Genomic DNA, 8,393 nt, shown 5'->3' with positions numbered 1-8,393 from the left:
CCAGTCCTTCTCCCTCCTCACAATTGTTATGTTTGTGCCAATTGCTGTAGCCATTATGTCAGTCCATCCCATTGGGCATCTTTCTCTTTTTTTCACTGACCCTCTAGTTTACCAAGCATGATGTGCTTTTCCATTCCAGGGACCAGTTTCTCTTGAAAACATATCCAAAGAATGAGAGACAAAGTCTCACCATCCTCTCTTTTAAGTAGAATTCAGTCTGTATTCCTTCCAAGACAGATATGTTTATTCTTCTGACAGTCCCTTTTACTTTCAATATTCTTTTCAACAACCATCATTCAAATGCATCATTTCTTCTCCAGTATTCCACATTCACTGAACTGATAAAGACAATAAATATATTTCTGTTTCTGTTGACCACCCATTGATGGTATTTTTGTTGCAGCAGCACCCAGAAAATAAGATAACCTCTCTCTTCCCACATATGTGAGAGAACAAAACCCAAAATCTAACAATTTCTTGTAGAATTGGCAATGCCTCAGGGGATATTTCAATTGTCCACCTGCAACATCAGCATCACCTGGGCAGTGTTTAGTAATCTAGATACTTAGAATCCACCCCAGAACTTAAATCAGACACTCTCTCAGATGAGTTCCAACAATATGTCTTCCAGTTTATTCTGATGCATGTTAATGTGTGATATTGAGGAAGAGGAAATGCAGGAAAGGAGAGAAAGTGGGAAGTAGAAGAGGAAAGAGATAGAGGTAGATTGAGGTGGTTAGGTGCACCTATATCCATTGATGATATAAGGATCTAGAACTTTGGGCTGAGGAGTGGAGCAGACTCCTACAGAGAATAATGTTACATTGCTTCAGGTGGGTTGTATGCTTATTAATAAAAGGCAAAACCTGGAAGATCATGGTGACACGTTGTGATTCTGCAGAGGCTATGTTGTTGTCAGGTGCCATCGAGTTGGAACCGACTCATAGCGACCCCATGCACAGCAGAATGAAATAATGTCTGATTCTGGGCCAACCTCACTACCGCTGCCACACTTGAGTCCATCAATGATGCCACCTGGCTGATCCATCTCGTTGGGGGTCTTCCTCTTTTTCTCTGACCCTCCCACCCTACCCAGCATGACATCCTTCTCCAGCGACTGTTTCCTTTGGGCAATATGTCCAAAGTAGGAGAGATGAAGCTTAGCCATCCTGGCCTCCAAGGAGCTCTCTGGCTGCACTTCTTCCAAAACAGATCTATAACCTCAAGTATATTATAGCAAGTAGTACAAGTTCCAACCTACTTTGATAGCTGAAAGTACAACTAGACTCCTAAACCAGTTCAGTCTTGGGCACAGAAGAGAAGATCACTTGAGGGCACATGTCTTGGTGACTGGAAGCAGATTTATGACTGATTTTTAGCAGTGGTGGATATTGGTAGGTCATAGAACATCAGTTATACCTCAATAATGACCACTTCTTATACAAAAAAACGTAAACTTTCAGAAAAGAGACCAGCATGCACACATCTGTGTCCAAGGCCTCTTCTTCTCCTCCGCAAGGCTAGTCCAGCAGGCTTCTAGACATTACTGTACATTATGGATGTGTGGGATACAGTTAGGAAGAACAATAATTTGAAAGTCTGAGAACTTATTTGAATGTGAGACCAGTAATAATTAAAGGAATGTCTTAAACCACAAGAATTTATGATATTGCTAATCAGAAAGTTTGTCTCAGTTGGCCACTCCTTACTTCTTGAATGTTTTCTTCCTTTGGCATCAGTAAGATTATACGTTCTCTATCTACTCCATACCTCTATGGTAGCTCTTCTTCATACCCAGTCTGGTCTTCCTCCATTTGTTTTTAAAATGTTGATATTACATAAAATTTATGGCCTGGTATTTTATTCTACCTCACCATTTTTATTTATTTATTTATTTTATCATGGTCAGAAAAAAACTGCCTGTGAGAATTTGTCTTTTTATTTTTAGGTTTATTCATTCCATTTCACTTTTGACAACTTCCAATTTTATATTTTTCTTATTTCATATATTCCATGTTGTGATTATTAAAGGATATTTACAGGTGTGTCTCTTCATTTTGAGTTGTGCCCTGTCAGCAAATGTAGGTCCCTGAAGGCTTTACTCCATTTGCATCATCATAGTCAACTCTACTTTTCAGAGGCAGCTCTTCCTCAGTCATAATTTGATTGCTTTCCAACCTGAGGGCTCATTTCCCTGCATTATAACTGACAATATTCTGATGTTCTTCATCATGCTTCAGTATTTAATATTTGCATTCTAGTTGTCAGTGTTCCACAGCTATTTATAAGATTTTCAGGGACAAAATAGTTGGAATAGTTTGTCTGTCCTTCTTCCTTTTCTGTATTAGTCTGGAGGCTCATCTGAAACCTGTCCACCATGGGTCACTCTGCTGACATTTAAAATACCGGTGGCATAGCTTCCAGAATTTCAGCAACATACAAGGCACCACAGTAGGGCAAACTGACTGATGATGATTTTGTCATAATTTTCCATAAATCCTTTGTTGAATGAGCCATGGTCCAAACAAATAAATATTCCTTCACATGTATACTCACACTTTTACAAGCTTGAAAAAACATAAAGCAGAAACTTGTCCGTGTTTGTGCTGAGAGTTTCATAGTATAATTCTAAGTGCAACATTTAGTCAAATGAGTCAGTACAACTTATTTCTTTGGTTGCATGTTTTCTTTATCAATATTATTTTTCCAGTTCATATTACATGAACATGCGGACTCATGTGATTAAAAGTTAAACTTGTAAATGGTTTCAATTATCAATAGGATCAAAATATGAATAAATATAAAACTTTGGCTCAGGAGGTGTAGTTGCTGAAATTATTCTACTATCATCAAGAACAGAAAGATGTAACAAAAAATAATGACATTTAAAAAAATTAGAAAAAAAATGAGAATTTATTTCAGTTCTATTGTAGTAGGAGAACAGAGAAGACACTTATCAAACATCTAAAAGCCTACTATAGCATCAACAACAACATATTAAAACGTAAATATCACCATCTCTTATTTTATAGATGAGGATACTGAGCTCGGAGAGATTAAAGAACTTGCCCACTTTCAGAGATCTAATAAAGAATGCCTTTCACAAACTGTGATAATTTGTTTTTAAAAGTCTTTCTTTACAATGCCTTTGGAGAGTGTATAATCATTAAAATAATAAGTTTTAGTTTCATACACATATAAAAATCCTTCTACCTATTAGTTGTGTGACCCTGGGTAATTGTTTATTTTATGAGGTAGAGCATCTTCATCTGAATTGATAAGAATAATTTTCAATTGTTTCTATGATATTTTGTGAAGTAAAATAGTACACAACATAGTACATAGTGTTCAATAATTGTTAACTATTATGTGGTGTGGTATAATAAGCACTGGACTGTAATCTCAAGGTCGGCAGTTCAAACCTACCAGTTGCTCCTTGGAAACCCTATATAGGGTTGCTTTGAGTTGGAAACACTCAGTGGCACTGAGCAACAACATTATAAATGAAAGTGAGGATGAAATATTGTTTCTCTTATGGAATCATGAATTATGTCTACTTCAAAAGGCATTGTTGCTCAGATACATTTACTGGTAGGTCATTTCAATATGCACTAGTTTACTTTTTCTCTCAGTGAATTGAGTGGTATTATTCATAGAAATTAATTCCCTAGAATATCTTAATGACAATTTAGATGATCAAATAAGCATTCCTTTCAATAGGCTTGTAAATGGTTTCAAGTATCAATAGGATCAAAATATGAATAAATACAAAACTTTGGCTCTGGGTGATGTAGTATAAATATGATACTGGTCATCCCTATGATTTTAATATTTGATACAAACTCACATATAACACTCATAAATACATACATATTTTTGTTAACATGCAAAAATCCAAGTACTTCCCCACTCTTTAACAGTTACATCTTTACAATTAATTTTTATGGATCTTTCTAAAAGAAATTACTTATGTACCAACTCATACCAACTCAGTAGGTACATGTCAATAGCCAAACTTTTGGATAGCTGCTGATTGCTTAACCACTGTGCCATCAGGGCTCCTTAAATATATCAATCATGAAACTTGCTAATTCAACTTTTAAAGTCATATAGTTCCTAGTTTGGGACAGAGTTGCATTGATTTTAGTTCAAGAATATCTCATTGAACTAAAATCAATATTAATGGTGTATTGATTTTAGTTCAATAATATTTCATTGAATTAAAATCAATCCAATTTTGTCTTAAACTGTATTGATTTTAGTTCAATAATATTTTATTGAAAAATCAGATAGTCCCCAATTAGGGACAGAATTGTATTGAACTAAAATAAATGCAATTCTGTCCCAAACTGGAAACTATCTGACTTTAAAAGTTGAATTGGCAAGTTCCATGATTGATACATTTAAGGAGCTCTGATGGCACAGTGGTTAAACACTCAGCTGCTCACCAAAACATTAGCTGTTGAAACCAACTATCTGCTCTATGGAATAAATATGTGCTAGTTTTCTTTGATGGAGTCCTGGTGTGGCACTGTGGGTTAATGCGCCAAACTGCAAAGCCATTTGAACTGCAAGGTTGGCAGTTCAAGCTCACTAGCTACTCCTCGGAAACCTTATACAGGGTCTCCGTGGGTCGGAACTGACTTGATGGTACTAACAACAAGTTTTCTTTGATAAGCATTACAGCATTGGACACCCTTTAATCAATTCTACTTTGTCCTAAGAGTTGCTATGAGTTGGTGCATTTCTTTCAGAGGGATCAGTAAAAACTAATTGTAGAAGATAGAACTGTGAAAAAGAGGGGTGAAGTTAATCCTCCATGTATGAAAGGGACAGTGGCTAGCAGAGTCAGGGCATAGCCGGGGGAGTTGTGATTTACTTGAAATGACTCTCATAGCCACAGTCTTTTAAACTGCTACCAATAGCCTCATAATGCTTGAGTAAATTGAACAATGAATAAGGATGACTGTAGAAGAATTGATGCATTTGAATTATGGAGAAGAATATCAAAAGTACTGTGGACTAACAGAGTAATAAACAAATCTGGGCTGGAAGAAGAATAGTCAAAATATTCCTTAAAAGCCATGATGGCTAGACTTTGTCTCTCATACTTTGGACATATTATCAGGAAAGACCAGTTTCTGGAGAAGTGCATCATGTTTGGTAAACTGGAGGGCTAGCAAAAAAAGAGGAAGACCCTGAATGAGATGGATAGACACATGGTCAATAGCAATGGGCTGAAGAGTACCAACAACTGTGAGGATGATTCAGAGCCAGGCAGTATTTTGTTCTATTGTGCATGAGGTCACTATGAGTCAGAACCAACTAGAAGGCACCTAATACAACAACAATAATTGACTGGTTGGAACCTGATAGATTGAATATATTTCTTCTTTTCCTGATGGGTCTGGGTAAAAGAACATGAGGGAAGCTGCTGATAGGATTAGATGCTTCAGTTGTGAGTGATTGCTAATAGGGCAAATTGTAATTATAAAAACTCAGAATCCTAACATGGAGATTTGTCAATTTTGCCATTCTGCTGATGAATACTAATTGGCATAAAATGAGGTATCTCAGAAGCAGGGTCAGGGGATCTCACTACCATCAAGAAAGTAGAACCAGGAACAGAGCATAGCATTTGAAACCTGAGTTCAGCACGTGAAACTCTTGATTCAAGAGACAGAGAGCTTTGGCATCAGAAGAGCAATAGTGCATAGGCCGCAGTAGAATCAAGAGTGACAGCATGAAATAGCAGGGTGTGCTTACTGGCTCACAAACTAAGTAAAACTGAGTGGCTTCAGGCAGGAGTCTCACTTGCAAAATGGGATGCCTCCAGGAACTTAACTTGAAGAGCTAGACCTATGGGTCTAGAGATGACCTACGGGTCAGGCCACAGCTTATGGTGAAGTGCAGTGTTCTTTGGGAATTCAGCAGCAGTATTACAAGAGCTTTGCAACATTGTCAGAGCAGGGCTGAGGTCAAAAGCCTGCATAGTCAGACCACACAGAGCTGTGCCTCCAAGCATGACTGGGAAGGGGCTGTCCTGTGAAGGATCTGTATCCTTAGCATTTCTGATTCTGAGTTGTAATCTGTTAACTTTCACAATAAATCCCATAATTGTGAGTATGGTTCATGAATTCTGTATGGACATTGCAATGAATTATTGATCCCAGCAAAGAAGTAGAGAGTTCCATCGGAGGGCCAGGTGGTACTAGAATTAGTAAGAAAATTGGAAGATAGAAGCATGTCTGACCTCTGCCTTATATGATTCAGACATGAGCTGACATCAACTTTGATTCTTCTTCCTCTTGTGAAGTCAGAGAAGGTCAGATTCTGTCTCCATACCATCTTACATATGGAATCAACTTGGCAACAATGAATCTTGCTTTCAACGAGGACAAGAAAAAATAAGAGTAACTGCTGAAGCTGCTTCTGAACAACCAAAAACCTCAGGAGATTTGGTTCCTTGGTTTGGATGTTTAGGGTCATTGTTAAATGAGATTTCCCAGTTAATTTACCTATCTTAGTTTAAGTTTTCTAGAGGTGTAAAACCAGTGAAATAAATAAATATATATGAAGTAAAGTTTATGTCAAGAAAATGGCTCACATAGTTTTAGAGATGGGAGAGACCCGTGTCCAGGTCAGATGAAGTCAGATTTGCAGATCAGATGTCAGGTAGGCAGGTTCAACAGGTAGATCCAACAGTCAGGCAGGCAGGCAGGCAGGTTGGCCCAGCAGTCATTCAGGCAGGTAGACAGGCAAGTCTGGCAGGCAGGTCCAGCAGTCATTCATGCAGGCAGACAGAGAGACAGGCAGTCAAGTAGGCAATAATGAAGATCACTGGTTCATATCCAAAGAACCAGACATCAGAGGATGAGCCAGATGAAAGATCTAGACCCAGCAGAGAACCAGTAAACTTTACCCGAGTGTTTAACATATTGGAAACAGGCCACACCATCGAGGAAACATTCCTTCAATTGACTGGCATCTTATAGCAGAGCTCATCATAGAGTTTATTGCATTGCATTAGATTTCATTATGGGGATAACTTCATTTCAGCTGCCAAGCCACCACTTTTATCTCCTCATCCAGTCAAACAGACACAAAACTTTAACTATCACATCACCCAATAACATTTTCACTGCTTCTGTTCTGCCCCCTAGTTTGTTGTGTAGTGTATAGGATCTTTAAGAGTTTGCAAGTGGCCATCTAAGGTACAATTGGTCTGTATTTATCTGGAGCAACAGAGGAAGAGGGAGAGTCTGGAATAGAAGGAAGAGATGGAATGTGCTGCATTTGCAAAAAACTGCCACCTTTGTCATGAGCCCAGAAGAACTGGGTGTTGCACAGTTATCATTCCTGAATATTTGGACCAAAGATTTGTAGAAAAATTATGATTAAAAGGAGGAAAATGCAGAACAGAAGTTCACATTCTTATATACTCCAGATTTTTCTAGAGTTGTGAAGGTTGGATGGATTCCTGAAACTATTGTTCTGAGATAATCTTTAAACCTTAAACCAAAAATATCCTTTAAGTCTTCTAAAAATAAATAAATAAATTTTACTTAACTGGTTAAAAAAAAAAAAAAAAAAAGGTCTACTTTTAAAGAACTATCTATATGTGATCAAATTGGCAATAGCAATTTTGAAAGATAGATAGGAACCTTAGGGGGCAGAAAGTTTTATGTTAATGTGGGAGGAAGGAATAACTCAGAAAAGGAGTATAGGAATGGTTATACAACTTGAAGAATGTAAGCAATGAACTAAATGGTATATGTAGCACTTGTTGAATTGATGTCTATTTTGTGTATATATTCTCAACAAAAACAATAAAATAGATAAATTTTTAAACATCTTTCTCAATACTTGGTTGGTAACTCAAGGTTGGAGGTTGGAAAGTTTCCAGTCATTCTGTGGAAGAAGCACCTGAGGACCTATACCCCAAAGATTACAGTCTGGAAAGCCTTACAGAGCAGGTCTACTTGGTCACATAGGTTTCCTATGAATCCTTATTATATTCAGGGACACATAACAGCAATGATCAAGTAGCCAAGATCCTAGGTGTTGGTGGTTATGTGCTACTGAGTCAGTTCTGGCTTATAGTGACCCTGTATAGGCTTTCAGAAGCTATAAATCTTTATAGGAGCAGAAAGTCTCATCTTTCTTCCTTAAAGCAGCTGGTAGATTCCAAATGATGACCTTGCATTTACCAGCCCAGCTCACAATCCTCTAAATACCAGGACTCCTTTAGGGTTCTAGAATGCCTTTTATATTGATGGGAAGTTTATTTTCTAAGCTCATTTTACAAAAATCAGATTGTACCCTCTTTAAAATTATATGTCAAAAAGTTGGAAAGTGATAGTGTACAATGCTTGGGTTCTAGGTAGACAAGA

This window comes from Chrysochloris asiatica, unplaced genomic scaffold (genome assembly GCF_000296735.1).
Source record: "Chrysochloris asiatica unplaced genomic scaffold, ChrAsi1.0 scaffold00082, whole genome shotgun sequence".
In the NCBI taxonomy this organism is placed as follows: Eukaryota; Metazoa; Chordata; class Mammalia; order Afrosoricida; family Chrysochloridae; genus Chrysochloris; species Chrysochloris asiatica.
This window is presented reverse-complemented; position numbering follows the sequence as displayed.